General features: G+C 42.2%; 1 protein-coding gene across 1 annotated transcript in view; it reads right to left on the reverse strand.

Moving 5' to 3' along the window:
* The window catches only part of MID1 (midline 1), a 253,963-nt gene extending 236,579 nt beyond the window's left edge, over positions 1–17,384 (reverse strand). Inside the window, exon 1 of the mRNA XM_015817159.1 lies at positions 17,185–17,384. The gene's annotated coding sequence lies outside the window, so the exon portion shown is untranslated. The remainder of the gene's footprint in view (positions 1–17,184) is intronic.
* Positions 17,385–17,918: the final 534 nt, after the last annotated feature.

The following is a 17,918-nucleotide window of genomic DNA, read 5'->3' on the forward strand; positions in this document are numbered from 1 at the left end:
CAAAGCATCCCGGTCCAGAAAAGGGCGCAACTGGTAGATCAGGCGAACCTGATAAAACGCCCCCCTGGTCACGGCCGACAAATGGTCTTCCAGTGTCAGCCGTGGATCCAGGAGGACACCCAAGTTGCGTGCCCTCTCTGAGGGGGCCAGAGTCTCGCCCCCTATAGTCAGCGATGGAGTTAGCTGACTATGCCGGGGCATCTGGAGGAGGAGATGACCGGTGGGATTAGGAACTGAACTGCAGCCGCAGCTCCAAGAGTTCAGGGACATTACGATTTCCGAGGGGAATCCTAGGCACGTCACGACCGGCCTCCTCTGCCGGCATTGATATTCAGCCACCGGAGCTGCAGCCGCAAGCTCCAGTAGGAATGAGATCAAGGTAAAGTCAGCTGGGGACTAACGTCCGTTAAACCACAGGCTGAATCCAGCAATCCCCACAGGCTGTGGGGAGGAAGGAAAGGGGGGAGGGTTAAAGAAGGAGCCCCTTCCTTAGAGAAGACCCAGTTATTTTTATCCCCCCCCCCCGAAATAGAATCAAGAAGAAAAGCAGGATGATTTTTTTGAATGGGGAAAGGGAGAATTGATTACTGCTTTTTAGGAGGCCAAATTCTGTGCTGAATACAGCACTGCTCGACTAACTTGGAAATGGAAATCCACCAAAGAGACTGTACCTGCCTAAGAGCCAAAGTTGTACGTCTGTCCTGGGCAAGATCAAGTCAAGAACTGGGATCTCTATGGTCCAGGACGGGCATGGCAACTTTGGCTGACTTGATCTGATTGGGCAGGAACACAGTCTAAACCCATTGGTGGATTATCCATCTCCAGTGCTGGAGAATGAATGAATATCCCCCCATTCTTTTAATATCAAACATTTCTTCATAGTATCCTTTCTTTTTTTCCGTTTGTTACTTTTCACAAAACAGTATTTGCTTTATCAATAAAGCAAAAGCATTCACCCAAAAGTAGCATCTTCCAAACAAAATTAATATGGGAGAACCTCTTGCCAATACACCAAAATATACAAACTAGTTAAATATCTAACTAATGATATATTTTGAAATCTTTTTTAGGTGAATATCCAGCTGTTTTTAAACACACACAAATCAACAAACAAATGTGTTGAGGTAGGACAATCAACAGGGTACATTAGTGGAGAAGTTGATGGGGAAATGTATTATATACTGCAAGATTTATTTACTTTGAGGGAATTAAAACTGGGCATAGTCAAACATTTTGGACTTTAAAAAGTGGATTTTAATAGAATAATGATCCCATGGCTAAAATACGCTAAATTAAAAATGACTAAAATCATATTACAAAAATCCAATAAAAATGGAAGAGAGCAGGGATATAAAAGTTAAAATAAGCTGAGCTTAGCAAAAAATATTTTCAAAATAAAATAAATTAATATACAAGCTGCTTAATGAAAATAGCAAAATACTAATAAGTAAGAAAAGAAAGGCAGAGCTCTTTTTGTTCAGGTTTTTTTTTTCAGAAAAAAAGGGATCTTGTGAAGAGAAAGACTGCATTTTAAGCAAATAATTTACAGTAGTTGCAGCATTTTACAGTCACATATTCATGATTTGCAACCTTCTCAGCCAACTTCTAACAAGCAAAATCAATTGGGGAAGTCAGATCTGCTTAATAACTATGTTATTTATTTAATGACCATTTGATTTGCTTAATCCCCATGGTAAAAATCTGGTTTGTCATTTGATGACTTGCTTAAGACAGCATCATTTAGCAACCAAAATTCTGGTTCCAATTGTGGTCATAATGGAGGACTACCAGTACTTCATGGAGTAGCTCAGACTTTACAAATTAACTCTTAGAAATGCTGGAAAACTGGTGAGATGCTGGATGACTAGAAAACAGCAAATACTTTTTTTTTAAAAAAATGGGATAGTTAAAGGAAAATTCAACAAACTACAGGTCAGTCAGACTGACACGAGAACAACAGAATTCCATCTTTTGCAATGAACAAAGTTATAGCTTATCCATGCAGAGGTTATTTGCTATCTGGATATGTTTCCTGAATTCATATCTCCTACTTGCAGAACAGGTGGAAGTCATGGGACTTGAACTCATGGTCTCCCACTTTCTTGCCTGGTGCCTTAACCACTAGACCAACCTGGCTTCTTATTGTTGCTTGTGATTGAAGATTTAAGAGGGGCCTCACCTTGCTATTTTTGTATTTTTACATTTATGTGTCCTTGTTTTTTATCTTGTTTTTATTGTTTTACTGTGTGCCATTCAGAATTATTTGCTTAAGATGGATGGCCATAAACATTTCAAAGATAACTGAAACAATTAAACCTGTGTTTTTGTATACACATAAACCTTCACTAACTGGAAACTTGACCAAAATTGTATTTAGAATGCAATTATTTTATTTAAAATAGATAATACCATATATAAAAACATATTTCCCTGCTCATCAACAATAAAATCAGCATACAATGTGTGCACAAGTATTAGGCAAGTGAGTATTTTGATGATATCATTTTCATGCATATTTTATACCTCCAAGCTGTAGAAACCTGAATGCTTAGTGGATATAAGCATATCAAGTGATGTGTATTTGTGTAATGAGGGAGGATGTGGCCTAAGGAGATCAACACCCTGTGTTAAGCTGTGCATAATTATTATTTTTTAAACAAATTTTATTGTTTTTTTATTTCTTAGAACAAAGTGCTCGAGACACACAGTGGTGCTGGGGCAATCAAACGTCCAACAATAAAGCCATACATGAATAACTCAAATCAATGCATTAAATATTCCCTCTCTATTTCCCTCAAATAGCATAATATATTTAAAACAATCCATTTCTAAATTAAATTTCTATAAATTCTAAACCTGTTTTTAAGCTTTATAAATTTATAGTTACCATAGTCAAATTTAAGCTTAAATAAACACTTCAGGTATCCTTTCCAGATATATTCTAGTTCTGCTCTCTTAAATCCTTAATTTTATCACAAATCTTGTTTATTTCTTCTTCCACTACACACTATGTATCCTAATTAAAATAAAATATTAGTCTACCCTATACATATATAATCCATCCATCAATCAATCTCTTTAACCTAGCAAAGTAATATCAAACCTTAAATCATTTCAGGCTGTTAGGCAAAATTCAAATTTCATCCAAGTAATTATCATGCCTAAAAACACCAATATTATCACACAAAAACATCATCTTACTAATTTAACATGTTCAATTAATTACTGAGTCAATCCAGATCTAAAAGATTTTCTTCATTCCATTACATAGTAGTTTTCATACAAATAAACCTATTATTCTCAAAGTACATTCTTAGTCTATTTAAAATATATATTCTAGTAGTCACCCATTTTTCTCTTACTTCTAACTCTAAATCTTAATCCTTAAATTAGTCCATAGTTCTACAGTGCCTTTTAATCCATCCCATATAATTTTAAGTTTCTCTTTTCAGTCTTATTCTGGCCTTCTTTTTGTGCCAGGCAGGTTTCCATAACAAAGCTTCCCTTTCAGCTGATAGATCTCCTTCTGTTGCTTGTAATGTCATTTGAGTCAATAAACAGCATACCATCCTCTGGATTGGGTATCTATTTCTCTTGTCCTTAAAGTCTCGTTGCTTTAAAGGTTCAAATCTCAGTCCTTGGTTCTTCTGATCCTCAAAAATGTAGATGAAGTGTTTGTAAGGTAAAATAAATTCCTCTTTAATCTCCATTGATTCCTCTTCTGGTGTATTTTGATTTATAGAATGGTCAGGTGCAGTCTGAAAGTCAGTTTGAGCATTTGGGGTAAGGCTTCTGGTTCTTAATTCTGTAGTAATCTCTTTCATTTTAGCGCATATTTCTTCAGTAGCCTCATAAATCTTTTCCAATATAAGTTTACAATTTAATTGAGAATGAGGTTTCTCCATTTTAATAGTAATTGAAGAGAGTCCCTTTTTTCTTTTAGTGGAGGCTGTATTTAATAAAAATTAAGTAATATCCACCCCCACAATTCTCACAGCTGTATCAGCTTATCTTTTCTCTTCAAGAGTAGTTTGAAGGTCAAATCCACCTCATCTCCAAACAATAACCAGCAGTTGCAATGTTAATTTTTCGCCACTAGATGTCCTCATTAGATTAAAAAATCGTTCCCAGACACCATTTTTCCCCTTTTTTCTGTCTTTTAAAGAAAAAGGTGGAAAAAGAAATAATCTTCCAGTATAAAATAATAGTACAGCTCTAAAAAAGAATTTTTTTCTGTACCCCAAAGTAAATAAAAAATAAAATGTGATCATTAAAATTATTTATTCTATCCTTTTGTTCAACGCCTTTGTTCCCACACAAACAAAAGCTGCTTTTTCAAGACAGGGAAATAATTCCAACGAAGCTTTTACAGGGAAAAAAAAGACAAAATAGGGTGAAGAGAGATGTGCATAATTATTAGGCAGCTTCTTTTCCTCAGGCAAAATGGGCCAAAAAAGAGATTTAACTGGCTCTGAAAAGTCAAACATTGTAAAAAGTCTTTCAAAGAGATGCAACACTCTTGAACTTGCTAAGATATTGGGCATGATCACAGAAACATTAAACGTTTTGTTGCAAATAGTCAACAGGGTCGCAAGAAATCTGTTGAGAAAAAAAGACGCACATTAACTGCTAAAGATTTGAGGCTTCCGGTTCCGGATCGCGGCGCCAGCAAACACGCAGGGAGAGTCCTCTCTCCGCTGTCCAGTTTTCCTTTGTCGAAAGACTCTGGAAAGGGTCGAAAGTCGCCCTGGAGGAGGCCACCGCTGAGGAGGACCCTCGTTTGATCGCGGAAGGACGGCAGCCCTTCTGTTTGAGAACTTTGAGAATCAAACACTGATTTCAACTAAAATACCTGTAGCTTTAAAAACACCAGGAACTGACCAACAAATACAATACATTGAGAAACTAGACAACTCAGACAATCAAATAATAATAATAATCACACCACCGGACATGACCTTTTATTCTAGTCAGACAGAACTGGAACAAGAAGAAGACCAGATTGAACTGATGATTAATATCCCAAATCAAACATGGAGAATTGAATTATTAGGGCAACAACCTAATAACTATAAAGGGGCCAGTTCCTTTGAAAAATTGACAACTGGATATTCTCCCTTGATTCAAACAACATGTGTAGGAATGAAGGGAGATGCATCTGAGGATTTAAAGGCTCTGGCATGGAAGCCTGCTTGGCACAAAAAGAAAGCCAGAGTTAGATTTAAAAATGGGACTTAAAATTTTACTTAATGGGTTAAGGAGATTTTTAGAGATATTGATTGATGTAATATTCAGGATTTAGATTTATAATGGAAATGAAAATTAATTGTTAGATTATAGCTTGGAACTGTAATATGGAAATGGGTTTGTGATAACAAAAGATATTTTACTAGTAAAAGAGGAGCTATCAGGATGAAAAATAGAACATAATTGTGAAATAAAGTAAGAATAATTACAAGATACGATAATTATTTTGTAATGAAAGGAGGGAAATTAGGGTTACCCAAAGTTTAAATATTATGGTTATTAAAGGCTTAATTGGAATATGGTAACTGAAATTAAGTAAAATTTAAAAACAGGATTTGGATATGTATAAGTAAAATGTTAAATGTTATTGTTAAATGTATTGACTGATTGAGCTTTAATTTAATTTAATTTAATTTGATTACGATATAACAATTAAGGGAAATAGAGAGGGAACCTTAATGATGGAGATTTTTTAGAGATATTGACTGATTTAATATTTAGGATTTACATTTATAATGGAAATGAAAATTAATTGTTAGATTATAGCTTGGAACTGTAATATGGAAATGGGTTTGTGACAATGAAAGATATCTTATCAGTAAATGAGGACCTACCAAGACGAGAAATAGAATATATTTGTGAAAGAAAGTAAGAATGTAATTTTTGGAATAATATTTGTACTCTAGACACGATAATTATTTTGTAATGAAATGAGGGAAATTAGGGTTACCCGATGTTTAAATACTATGGTTATTAAAGGCTAAATTGGAATATGGTAATTGGAATTAAGTAAAACTTAAAACAGGACTTGGATTTGTATAAGTAAAATGTTATTGATAAATGTATTGATTGATTGAGCCTTACCTAGAAATGTATTAATTCAAATATGATATAATTAAGGGAAATAGAGAGGGAACTTTAACGATGTAACCTGACAGATACATGAATGATTTTGTTATTGGATTATTGATTACCCTATCACCATGCTGCTTCCTAAATACCTGGATGTAAAAACTGGAAAATTTAATAAAACTTGTTTAAAAAAAAACCTGCTAAAGATTTGAGACTCAAACGTGAAGCTATGGACTGATGGAACTCAGGTTCCAGTTGCTTATTACTCCAGGACTCTTTCTTCTGCTGAGCGTAACTACGCTCAAATTGATAGGGAGGCTTTGGCTATCATTGCGGGTATTAAGAAATTCCATGATTTCATATATGGTAGGCATTTCACGGTCTATACTGACCATAAGCCTTTGCTAGGGCTGTTCACTACAAATAGGCAGACACCTCAAATCATTTCTCCGCGCATGTTGCAGTGGTCTATTTTTTTGTCCGCTTATGATTTTTCCTTAATTCACAAACCTGGAAAAGAGATGGGCCATGCGGATGGCCTAAGTAGGCTACCCCTGCCTGATGTGGAGGCTGACCCCGCTCCTGCCATTAATATCCTTTCCATTCAGGAGTTGCCGGAATCTCCCCTGAATGCCCGGGATGTAGCTGCTGAAACTGCCTCTGACTCCACGCTTACACGCGTACTGTCTTGGGTACTATCTGGATGGCCTGATAGGTGCCCTGGTACTGAGTTTCAAAGTTATTGGTACAAGAGGCACGAGCTATCCACCTTTAAGAGTTGCCTATTGTGGGGCAGCCGTGTAGTCATTCCTACCTCGTTGAGGTCTAGGGTCCTGATCTCCCTTCATGAAGGTCATCCTGGCATTGTCCGGATGAAGGCTCTTGCCCGTAGTCACTTATGGTGGCCAGGGTTAGATAGGGACATAGAGGCACATGTACATGGGTGTCACTTGTGCCAGCGCTCGAGGCCAGAGATGCCCCAGGCACCTGTGCACAAGTGGGAAGAAACGCTTAGGCCAGGGGTAGGCAACCCAAAACACTCAAAGAGCCACTTGGACCCGTTTCCCAGCGAAAACAAAACGCTGGGAGCCGCAAAACCCTTTTGATATCTAAAATGAAGATAACACTGCATATATCCTTTTTTACATATATATATATACACATACACACACACACACACACACACACACACTAAAGGTAAAAAAGGATATATGCAGTGTTATCTTCATTTTAGATGTCAAAAGAGTCTGTCTCTCTTTCTCCTCTCCCTCTCCAAGGCAAGCTGCTCTCCTCGCCATTCTGCACCCCCTCCCCCAAAGAGATTGGCTGGCACAGTTTGTCAATCGCCACTCTTCCTCCTCCTCATTCCCCCCCCCATTCTGGCTTCAGCACAAAGTTTGCACCAGAAGAAGAAGAAACGGGGCGCTTTCCCCCCCACACACCGTTTCTCTTCCACTCTCCCTTCTCCCCTCACTTCTTTGGTGCACGTTTGCTGGGAGCCCACCCAGATTTGAGCATCTTGGATTCCGACTCTTTCTCCCACACTCCATATCCCCACGAATCCCTTCTTCCTCCCCCCACTCCCTTCCCCCACCCCAATACCGGCACTGCCCACCCCTTTTCCCATCCTTCCCGTGAGCCTGCGGGGGCGTGCCTAGCTTGCGATGGGACCAGCATGGAAGGCGATGCCGCTGCCACGAAGAGAGTAGCAGCCCCGGCGCAGCAGCCACAATGGTTGCTGATCGCCCCCCCGCGCCCCTATTAAGCTCTCCCCTCCCTGGGCAGGCAGCGAGCTTGCAATCGCGCTCAGAGAGAGAGAGAGAGAGAGAGAGGCAGAAAGCGAGCCCGGCCCGGGACCTCCCCTCTTCCAGCCAGGATCCTGGTGAACAAACCTATAAGGTCCATGCCCATCAAGACATACTGGGACTCTGGCGAATGACTGGGGTCCTCTCCTCCGCCCTAGCACTTGGGGGCATCTCCTCTGCACACCCCCCATGCCCTCTCTGAACCCCTCCGCCCGGCCTGATCCGGACCCTGCGTGCGCTCAGCTAGGCAGCACTGGGGACGGCTGGCATAGTGCAGGCGTACCAGAGCCAGGTGGGACCCCGCAAGAGCATCCAGCCGGCCTCCCCCCCTCCCAACCTCCATGCCCACCTGGACTGCAGGTGTTTGTGCCAGGCCGGGAAGGTGCGTCTCTCTCGCCAGCCTCGCCCCGCCCCATGTCGTCATGTGAATGCCGGGCTGGCCAGCATAAAAGACAGCCAGGGCCTCCGCTCTCGAGCCGGGAGGGGGGCGAGTGGGCTGCCGGCGCCGAAGGGGTGGGGAGGGGGTCAGGAGGCAGCAGAAGGTGCTGAAAGGCGCCCAGGGCACTGCAGACTGGTCTGAGAGGTGGGGAAGGCGGGCGAGGGAGCCGTCAGCCAACTTGCACTTGAGCCGAGGGCGAGTTCAGCGCCTGGTTTGGCGCCAAGAGAGCCAGGGAAGCGCGGCCGCGTTTGGCCGAGCATGGCCCTGGCGCGAGTGAGGCAGATCTAGCGGCTGCGGTGAGAGGGCGCCATGAACGGCTACGGCTCCCCGTACCTGTACATGGGCAGCCTGGTGGCTCAGCCGGCCCGAGCACCCTTGCAGCAGACGCCCAAGTGCACGCGCTGCTGCAACCACGGTGTGCTCTCACGGCTGAAGGGCCACAAGAGTGGCAGTGCGTCATGGCCGCCCAGGTGGGGCTGTGCCGCCAGCAGGCCAAGAGCCTGGAGAGCCTTTTGCCCGACATGCTGCGCGTCCTGCCTGCTGCCGCCCCCACGCCTTTCTCTGCTACCCGGGCACCCCGGAGCAGCGCTCGCCACCGGCACTGCCGAGAGCCGGCCTGTCGTGGTACTAGCCCCCCCAGCGGCGCCGTGGCTACATCCCATGGGCAGAGGGTGAGCCTGGGCAGCGTGGAGTCCCGACTGGGGCGGCGGCCAGCGACGGCATCGTTCCCCGGGCCGCCGAGCCGGCCTTCTGTGCCACTGGCATCTTCGGGCCGGAACCGCTGCAACGGCCCGCAGACCGGTCAGCTCTGTCCACTGGCAACGCTGGAGCCTCCCATGCTAGCGGAGGTTTCGATGGGACGCTCCCTGGAGGGATCCCAGGGCTTCCCCATGCGGCTCCCCAGCCACGTGCGCCTCCGACTGAGCCAGCCTGGGAAAGGGATTTCCTGGCTGCCCTTCTCCCAGGGGGCGGGGCACCCAGGCGCAGGGCCAATCAGGAGCCCTGCGAGGGGGCATGAGAGAGAGAGAGAGGGAAGGGAAGTGCAAGTGCCTCTCTGTCTCTCTCTCTCTCTCTCTGCAAATGGCAGAGCAGGCTCCGGAGCCGCAGGAGGTGGCTCAAAGAGCCGCATGCGGCTCCGGAGCTGCGGGTTGCCGACCCATGGCTTAGGCCATGGTCACGTGTACACGTAGACTACGCTGGACCATTTCAGGGGCAATTCTTCTTGGTGCTTGTGGATAGCCATTCTAAATGGCTGGAGGTCATACCTGTATCGTCCACCACTACTGGCAGAACCATCCAGGTGTTGAGGGGCATTTTTGCAGCTCACGGCTTGCCAGATGTCTTAGTTTCAGACAACGGCCCGCAGTTCACGTCGGCTGAGTTCCAGGCTTTCCTTCAAGCAAACATGATCAGGCATGCAACATCGGCACCTTTCCACCCTTCCACCAACGGTATGGCTGAACGGATGGTGCGCGTCACCAAGGACGCCCTGAAGAAGCTGACTTATGGGGATTGGCATCATCGGTTGGCTGATTTCCTTCTTGCTATTCGCACTACACCTTCTGTAGCGACTGGGAAAAGTCCGGCTGAACTACGCTGGGGTCGTAGACTGACCACTAAATTGGACAGGTTGCATCCTGATCGGTTGGTTCCTTTGGAGTCTCCAACTAGGGCCCCACGGTGTTTGACCGTGGGCATGCCGGTGTGGTCCCGGAACTATGGCCCTGGCCACCCTTGGGTTCTTGCAGTTGTATGCAAGGTGACTGGACTGTTGTCATACGAGGTCTCCGTAGAGGGCGGCCGCGTCCTGAGACGGCACATCGATCAGCTTCGACAGAGGCTGGACTCTTCTCCTCCTTCGCCTGGGTCTTCTGTGGGGGGGGGAGGGGGACCTGGAGGGAACAAGGGAGGTTTTGTCCCAAGGTTCCGCAAGTGTGCCCAACAGGACTTCATGGGAGAATAACCCTGCAACACACACTCCTGATAGTGAGATTTTCCGAGAGAGTCCTCCGAACTCACCTAATACAGGGGAACGGGCGTATGCCCAAGGAGGGTTGGCCAGTAGGTCCAGGTGGAAGTCTGCAGTTGGGACAGAAGCCGGAAAGAATGATCATGGCTCTGTTTCATCTCACACACAAAATGGGGAGATTGGCCCTTGGGGCACCGAAGACACAGGATACAGCTCAGCCATGGTAGGTGGCAGCGAAACATTAGACTCCCAAGATCGGTCCATTGTGGACCTGGGAAATTCCACAGCATTCAGGAGTGGGGAATGGGGCCATGACAGACCGGGTAGAATGGTCGTAGAGGGTGTGCCACTTTGTGGCAGAAAAGGAAGTCCTGGGTTGTGTAGCCCGGTGGGCAAGCAAGCAGGCCAGGCCCCTGTAGTTAAGTCACCGGGACCACCAGGGTATAGAAGAGGGGTCATTCCCATCACACATGAGGCTCATGGCAGTCGAGAATGCTCCCCGGAGCTGAGGAGATCACAAAGAGAAAAGAGGTTCCCAAGATATCTGGAAGATTTTGTAAGGTTGTTGTCAACCTGTTAGTATACCAGGTAGCTCGGTGATAGTACGGTACCGTTTGTATCACCTGAGCAACCATAATGCAGTTATAGGTCTTTTAGGCCTCACGCCCAATCAGAGGTCGCGGGCTTGATACATGTGAGCACATGTGCCCGATGAGTTTAATCCAGGGGTGAAGGGGTGTTGTGTCCCGGGACTTGCAGCAAGCAAGCCCGGGCAGTTGCCATGGCAACAGGCTGCAGAAGCTGCCCGGGGGCCAGACAAACTGGCGACAGCCTGCACGCATGCGAAAGGAAGCGCGCGCGAGCAGTAGCAACTTTACCCGGACCGTTCTTGTTGTTAGTTGTTGGTTGAAGCAAAGGAAGAAGCAGGAGGCCTGTGAGTCTCCGTTTTCTGCATGAATCTGCAATTGCCATTAAAGAAGACATTTGTTCACATAATGCCTGTTGTACTAGTCATTGAATCCAAGGATTTAACAGGCCCCCTTCCTCACCTGACCTAACTTGCCTATTAATTATGCTCACAGTGGCCATATAGTCCTCAATTTGTTCAGGGACTGAAGATACAGCAGCACTAAATGAAGAGACTTATAACTTGCCCAGCCTGATCCTTCACACAAGGCAACTGCTGGCTGCACAAGGCGCTTTTCTTACGAGACCAGGGGAATATGGCTTCACATGGTTTTCTCTGAAAAGGGCAGGATGGACATGCCTTGTCAGAAGATACTTCAGTTTTTGGAGCCTGACACCCTCCGTTTCCAAATCAACCCTTTCTACTAGCATCTTTAGTAATGGTTGAGTCCTGTGTTTGTATATATTTCTTTAAAAAGATTCCAAAGGTATGATACAAGCATATGCCTGAGTTGCAATTATAGATGCAGACTTTCTGAATTCTTTCATAATCCTTATTTAGTCTTTAAAAATTACAATTACATATCTAATTCTTGACAAGCTTATTTAGAATACATCCCTCCAAACTCAATAGTTTAAGAAAGTAGCATTGTTGGCCTTCCTAGATTTCTACAATTTAGCCTTCTAAGATAGGTTAAACTTAACATGTTTTCTGTTGCAGTTTGCTATTTCCTACTTAATCAGAAACGAGGTTAAAGGTTAGAAGATTTAGTTGAGACATGATGATTTTTGGCAGGTCAATAAGCCTCAATTTCAAAATCCAGGTAGGGAACTAATTTTCTATTGTTGTCAACACAGGTATTGTTTGTTCTGTGTCTATAATTATTCCCTTATTAAATGTTCAATCTGATAATATTTCCTAACACATTCTTCTTTAATATGACAAGCATATTAAATAACTGTGTTTTTCAAATAAAGTTTAATGTAATTATATAATTAAGACTGCATTGCTAGTTTCCTCAGAACTTGCTGACTTGTCTCCTCTTTAAAAAATGTTGAATTTTATCCTCATGAGCAGCAACATTTTTCTCTCTAAGGCTTATTCTTTCTTTTCCAGAATGATAGTTAGCTTCCAACTACAACAATATGCTCTGTGCTGTTCTTGAAAGTTTGCATTCTTCTTTAGTCATCATCATTTATCTGTCTAATGTAGGGCTCTATTTCATAGAAAAGACATGACAATCTGCTTGAGATTTAATAAATCCAAACAGTTTCATTATAATGTTTGAATGTTTGTTTGAATGTTTATTATATTTATATCCCGCCCTTCTCCTTACGGACTCAGGGCGGCTAACAGCCAGATAAAACAACTACAAAATACAAAATACCAATACTACAGTTAAAACACAATTAAAAGACAAATATTAACAATTGGCCTATAATTTAAAATAATTTTAAAACCCCCGTTAAAAATTTCCCCTAGGCCAGTCCTGNCTTTAAAGATGATGGTCAGCACCTTGAAGCGCACCCGGAAAGCCACCGGCAGCCAGTGCAGCTCGCGCAACAGCGGTGTTATATGGGAGCGACGAGTCCCTCCCAACACCGCCCGCGCGGCCGCATTTTGGACTAACTGGAGCCTCCGGGTGCTCCTCAAGGGGAGCCCCATGTAGAGAGCATTGCAGTAGTCCAGGCATGAAAATATAATGAAAAATTATATAGCAACATGTGGCCTGCTTTTATCTAAATCACCTTATTTTCAACTTTTTAAAGAAATGTGAGATTGGTATACCCTGCCTATCGCTTTTGGACACATTTTGCTTCAGTGAAGTAACTTCCAATATTTGAATGGAACCTATAATTAGCCCTGTCTTGGCCAAGAATCCTCTCAAGAGCACTGGTGTGCTTAGATGTGCCACTCCCATTCTTGAAAGATCAAGATATTTTATTTAAATGAAGACTACCAAAAATGGAAATGGTTCACTAGAGTTGAAGCATAAGTTGACAATCAAGATATATTATCTGTATTCTAAATATGCATTCAGTTCATGAGACTTAGCAAAGTTATTACTTCATACTGGAAATAAATTCCATAATATACAAGAAGAGGAATTGCTTTGAAAATGTCATAGAATTCAGTGAATTTTACTGAAAGTGAGAAGAATTATTTTGTTAATTAAGAATTTGTTTAAGCTATCCAGATATTGGCACAGCTGAATTGGCACAGAACATCTACTACATTTTTAAAACTCAGAATCCTTAAAAGAATCCTTAAAAGGTACAAGTGACTTGTGTTTAGGCACTAATTTCAACAAGTCACTCACAACACATACCCACAAAGTCCACTAAATTACATGTCATATTTCATGTCATGTATGAATTGTTTCTAAAACTATTCTTAAAATTTATTTTTATGCTATTACATATGGCTCTTTCATTAAAGGGATAATATCAAACCTTTTTTATATTCCAGTAATAATGAGGAGTGTATCAAAAACAGTGCCATTACTCTTTCTTTGCTTTCTTTTAACCATTAACATATTTGGAGCAACATTTGGAAAAGCTGCAGGGAAAACAACGCAGCTACTTTTTAAATACTTCAACAATACACACACTAATTCCTACTGGACTGTGAATCTTTTTGGATTGAAATACTTAACACTTTTCTTTAACATGCTGGCCAAATATATCGTATAAAAAACCACAAATTCCATGCAAGTTAAAAACTAATTTAGTAGACCAGCGAAACGCTGTGGACATAGTATACTTAGATTTCAGTGAGGCATTTGACAAAATAGACCACAATCTACTGCTTGGTAAGCTAGAAAAAGGTGGGATAGACAAAATCACCACCAGAATGGATCTGTAGCTGGCTGAAAAACCATACTCAGCGAGTAATCTTCAATGGTACTACATCCACATGGAGAGAAGTAAGCAGTGAGGTACCACAAGGCTCCGTTTTAGGCCCAGTACTCTTTAATATCTTTATAAATGACTTAGATGAGGGAATAGAAGGGAAACTCATTGAATTTTCAGGTGACATTAAACTGGCAGGAATAGCCAACACCCAGAAGACAAGCTCAGGATCCAAAAAGATCTTGACAAACTTGAACAATGGGCTCTATCCAACAAAATGAGTTTTAATGTGGAGAAAAACAAAGTTTTACATTTAGGCAAGAAAAATCAAAGATATAAGTTCAGATTAGGTGAGACCTGGCTCAAAAACAGCAACTGTGAGAGGGACCTTGGAGTCCTAGTGGACGATCACTTGACTATGAGCCAGCAGTGTGCAGCAGCAGCAGCCAAAAAAACTAATACAATCCTGAGTTGTACAAACAGAGGCATAGAATCAAGATCACACGAAGTATTAGTACCGCTTTATAAAACCCTAGTAAGACCACACCTGGAATATTGCAACCAATTTTGGTCACCATACTACAAAAAAGATGTTGAGACATTGGAAAAAGTTCAGAGAAGAGCAACTAAAATGATCAAAGGCCTGGAGATTAAAACATATGAAGAAGACTGCAGGACTTGGATTTGGCTAGTCTAAAGAAAAGAAGAAATAGGGGAGAGATGATAGTAGTGTTCCAGTATCTGAGGGGCTTCCACAAGGCAGAGGGGGCCAGGTTTTTCACCAAAGCACCAGAGGGAAGGATGAGAAACGATGGTTGGAAACTGATCAAAGAGAAAAGCAACTTAGAATTAAGGCGAAACTTCCTAACAGTGAGGACAAGTAACCAGTGGAACAGCTTGCCTTCAGAAATCGTGGGCGCTCCATCACTGGAGGTCTTTAAGAAGAGACTAGACAGTCACTTGTCTGAAATGGTATAGGTTCTAGTCCAGCAGGAGGCTGGACTAGAAGACCTCCAAGGTTCCTTCCAGCTCTATTCTATTCTAAGTTTTTGCTTTTTTGTAGTTTCTATTTTCTAAACTCTTTAATAGTCATGTTTGAGAACTGTGTTATTAGAATACATTTTTTAAAGAGATAAAATGAGTACCTGACCTAGTTTGAAATAATTGTAGGTAAGACTGTACAAGTAGTCCTTGGCTTACAAGTTCATTTAGTGATTCTTAGAAGTTACAGTGGCACTGAAAAAAAGTGACTTATTATAGTTTTTCACTTACAACCATAGCAGCATCCCTACAGTCACCCGATCAAAATTCAGCCTGATGCATATTTATGATGGCTGCAGTGTCTCAGGATAAAGTAATCCCCTTTTGTAAACTTCTGACAAGCAAAATCAATGGGAAAGCTAGATTCACTTAACAGCTGTGTTACTAACTTAACAATTGCAGTAATTCACTTAATAACTATGGCAAGAAATGTCGCAAAACTCAATTAACAAATGTCTCACGTAATAACAGAACTTTTGGGCTCAATTGTGATCATAAGTCAAGGATTACTTCTATGTAATGAGATTGTCATAGTCTAAGAAGGCAGAATGTCAGTGTTTCTCAAACTTGGCATTTTTAAGGTATGTTGCCTTCAATTCTCAGAATTCCCCAGTCTGGCCACAACAGGCTGAGGAATTCAGGGAGTTGAAGGCCACACATCTGAAAGTTGCCAAGTTTAAGAAACACGGATCTAAATACTTGCCTTTTGTGTCACTAACACCATCTAGAAACATTTTGAAACCTCAGCCATTTAAAAAAAAAATTACATTGTTGTCATCTATTATTTCCTCTCAAACATTATGTTTTGTATTTTTAAATGAACAATGACTATATTTTAATATCCTGAGATTAAAAATGCAGCTAGGAAAATAAGCAGCGTGTTTTTCTCAAAAGCGGCATTTTTGTAAACCTTCCTTTTGGCAGAGCTCCCCCACATGGCAGTACATTCCACAATGCTCTGATTCCCTCTTGGATCATTTTTTCTTCTTTTTCTGTTCAATCATGTTTGATTCTCAGAGACTGCCTGAGCAAGTCCCTGCAGTTTTCTTGGCAAGGTTTTTCAGAAGTGGTTTGCCATTGCCTAGAGCTGAGAGACAATGACTTCCCCAAGGTCACCCAACTGGCTTTGTGACTATGGTGGGGCTAAAACTCACAGCTTCCTAGTTTCCAGTCTGGTGCCTTACTATACTAAACTGGCTCTCACTTGGATCATTCCTACTGCAAAGCAAGACAATTCCACAAGTAGGAATATTTTAAAAGAATTTTTAAAAAGAATTTTTCCTTCACATTGGCAAAATTATCCAAACCACAATTAAAAGAGTTCCGTTGTAGTTTTCATTAAACTATATAAAATATTCCATTTTCTCTACAGGTGCAAATCCCTCTTTTTCCTATTTCCTTTTTATTTACTTTACTTCGCTTCTCTATCCTCATGGACGATACTCATTAAAGAAAACACTCAAAAGGCATGTTATGTCTCAAAGGTCACAAAATGAAAAAGCATTTTCAAATGCTAAATATCCAAGTTTGAAATACCAAAATCCAGAATTTTAAAAGTGTTTAATAAGAGTTGCAAAACCATACAGAATTAATACGCATTTGACCTGTAGGGTTGAAACCTTCACATATAAAAGCGACACGATCTTTTGTCTCCTCTTACATCTGCTAGCTTGAATGAAAACAAATGTTTTCCTTCTTTTTTAAACTGCTATTAAACACACAGCGCCAAATACTGTACGCGTTGGGCTACTGATAACACGCTGGTTCAGTTGCACGAAGTTTGGGGTAACTGAAATTTCAGAACTGTTGGTAAAATAAACGGGACTTGATCGCCAAAGCTCGCCTGTTCAGAACCACAACTTGGGAGTGATCCCGTCAGCTATCAGCGACTAGAAACTGAAAGAGCAGCCGGAAAAGGCGTTCCTAGCTTAGCCCGGATTGCCGTAATAAGCCCCATCTCTGCAAAAGTCTCATCGAGCCTACAACAAAGAGTCTTTCTTATCGAGTCATGCTGGATTCAGGGGATCTCCCAAGATCTCCAGCTGCTTTGCAGCAAGTCGCTACCACCTTACCTGATTCATGTTTAGACTTCCATTATCCATCCATCCAGAAGTTTACCAGAAACCCCGGTCCCATCCGGTTTCCTAGTTCTCCAACAAGCCAGCAACTTTTTGCCTCGCGGTGCCTGTTGTCGCAGGGCGCTTCAGAGGACAACGTCCACTTTCCCAGCTTTGTTTCTATAATAGTCTGCACCAACAGCAGGGAAGCGATCCTGCCTAAGCTCCGATTTCAAATCACAACTCAGATACGCATTTGTGGGTTGAATTAAGCCATGAAATAGCTTCACCAATCAGGAGAAGCGTGTGGGGGGGAGAAGTAGGGAGGAATCGCACGTAAAGCTGCATACATGAGGATATTAGCAAAGCTTTTAAAAGTTTCAGGCTGAAAGTGGTGGCTAAGGCTACAAAGAAGGAAATTAACCTGTGCTGTAAAAGATCATTTTTTATTTGTATCTGCTGCACATTCATTCCGAAGTCCTGTGATCTACCAACAAAAAACAAAACTTGTACATTTTAAAAGAGAATGAAGCTATCAAGAGAATAAAATGACACCTTACATACTGCCAATCTGCCATCATAAAAGAGAATCTTCTAAAGAGAAGAAAATTCCTCGGTATTGTTCATACATATCTTCCAAGGAATCATACTAATCAAAAGGGGGATTGAAAAGCCAGTTGTTATTTTCCCCATAATTTAGTACCAAAGCTAAAGCAATACATTTGCATTTTAAATATAGATTCTTTAAA

The sequence above is a fragment of the Protobothrops mucrosquamatus genome, unplaced genomic scaffold (genome assembly GCF_001527695.2).
Source record: "Protobothrops mucrosquamatus isolate PMUCROS unplaced genomic scaffold, P.Mucros_1.0 scaffold_125, whole genome shotgun sequence".
In the NCBI taxonomy this organism is placed as follows: Eukaryota; Metazoa; Chordata; class Lepidosauria; order Squamata; family Viperidae; genus Protobothrops; species Protobothrops mucrosquamatus.